Source organism: Myotis davidii, unplaced genomic scaffold (genome assembly GCF_000327345.1).
Source record: "Myotis davidii unplaced genomic scaffold, ASM32734v1 scaffold135, whole genome shotgun sequence".
Classification (NCBI taxonomy): Eukaryota; Metazoa; Chordata; class Mammalia; order Chiroptera; family Vespertilionidae; genus Myotis; species Myotis davidii.
The window spans coordinates 14,270,822-14,273,245 of record NW_006289813.1 but is presented as its reverse complement, the minus strand read 5'-3'; positions in this window follow the sequence as shown (position 1 = coordinate 14,273,245).

The window sequence follows — 2,424 nt, the reverse complement described above, 5'->3', positions numbered from 1 at the left end:
GAGATTCAAAAAAAATTCTGTACTGAAAATTACGTATCCTTACCTTTATATTCTGTTATTCTCTCTACCTTTAAAGCTAGAGAAATATTCAGTTATATTTTCTTTCAATATATATATATATATGCTATGTTCTCACCTGGCAGGGAGGTGAGGGTGAAAGCTATATATATATAGCTTTATTCATGTATGCTAAATATTGGATTTGTCTAGGATTTTGTTCAACATAAGGAGGAAAAAAGTAAACTACCATTGAAAAACCAGGTGGAAGACAAATTAAAAAAGAACTCCCATGAATGATTTTTACTTGGGAAGGGCATCTACTGTCAGCAGGAGAGAGTAGACATAAAAGGACACAATGACTAGAATGGGACCAAGCAGATATGCCAGTGTCCTGGGTGGTTGGTGATGCATTGGAGAAACAGACGGGAGTCATATCAAAAAGATTGTCCACAGAGCTTCCTGTTTCTGATCCTGCCTATATTCATTCTAGCCAAGACAACATGCTCTGTCCTTCCAGGTAGTGAAACTACATCATAATGTTTCAAGCAGAAAAGTTATTAACAAAGTAAATACAAGCTGATATTTCTCTGTCAAGCCCTTTCTTCTCACAGTGTTTTTCATTTCACTTAATGAATATCTGTGATTCCTTTCCTTTTTTTAACATTCTACATTCAATCCACTAGCAAATACTGTTGGTTTTATATTCAAACTATAACAAAATTTGACCACTTCTAACCACTTTGGTAGCACCTTATCCAGGCTACTATAATAACCTTAAATTCTATCTCTCTCCTAGGCCTTTACCCTCTCCCATTTTACTAAACACAAACAATAAAAATGAGCCTTCTAAAATGTAAGCCATATCAGTGTACTCCCCTCCTCTGGCTCTCTAATAACTTCCTGTCTCACAGAAGATGAAATCTAAATTATTTAAACCATCTAGGAATCCCTCCAGGATATGATGGACACTTAGGTTGCTTCCAGATCTTTGCTAGCTTCTATATATATAAAAGGCTAATGTGCAAAATGTCCCCTCAGGAGTTCCATGGAGGAGACCAGGAGTTTGATTGCTCACTATGACATGTGCTGACTACCAGGGGGTGGCATGAAGGAAGGCCCCAGCTGGCAGCCAGAAGACTCCAATCAGCCCTGATTGCTGGCCAGGCTTAGGGACCCTACCCATGTACGAATTTCATGCACCAGGCCTCTAGTTGTAAATAAACTTTCAGTGAATGAACATAGGAGTGCATATATTTTTTGAATTAGTGTTTCATGTTTCTTCAGATATATTCCCAGAAGTGGGGTCACTGAGTCAAAGGGAAGGTTCATTTTTAATTTTTTGATGAAATTCCATACTGATTTCTACAGTGACCACACCAGTCCTCATTCCTACCAAGAGTTCGTGAGGGTTCCGTTTTCTCTGCACCCTTGCCAACACTTTTTGTTTGTTGGTTTATTGATGATAGTCATTCTGAGGAGATACCTCATTGTGATTTTAATTTGTTTTTCTCTTATGATCAGTGATGTTGAGCAGCTTGTCATATGTCTATTGTTCATCTGTATGTTCCCATTGGAGAAGTTTCTATTCATATCCTTTTCATTTCACTTTGCCCACGTTTTAATTAGGTTGTCTTCTTGGTGTTGATCTACTAGGCATTTGATCCAAGATATAGAAAATGAAACAAATAGGTCATGTTTCATGAAGGACAAAAGGTAGTGAATGAAGACATAAGAGGTCAATAATTTACAATATAAACTATATATCATGCTAAAAAGAGAAACACAAAGTAGGAATAGGGCGAATGAGACACTAGGACAGAGCTAGCACTGGACTCAGACCAGTGGGTATTAGAGAATGACTGGGAAGCAACTGATGAAATAAGTTTCAAGAATTGTAGGAGAACATTATAGGAAAAGAGAAAAGTATGTGCAAATTAGTGAAGTTATGCGAAAGCATTGTTATTTAATTTCTAATTTAAAGATCTGAACCATTTCAGAGGAGGCAGAGTGAAGAATCCACTCCTGGGAAACCTTTTTGTTAATGAATGTTAGTTAATTTGGGTGGCATCTGCTCAGGTAGAAGGATTCTGAGGACTGTCTCTCAGGGGTTCTCACATAGGTTCTCCATTAGCTGGGAGTGCACTGTGCATCACTGATTCCTGACATAATTGGGAAACTAGAGGCGTTTAGCATGCCTAAACTTAAATGTTCATCATTTCTTTTTTGTAGAAATTTGAAGTGGGAAAATATGTCACTTTTCCTTTTCATTCACATAAATTCAAAAATAAAAACAATTCCTATTATAAAAGAGCACATAATGGAAAACAAAGAGAGAACAATAAAGTTCTGAAGACTTTTGGATACCTAGTCACTATCTTTCCTGTGGCCCAGTGCATAGTGGACCACTTTACTCAAGATGGTTCA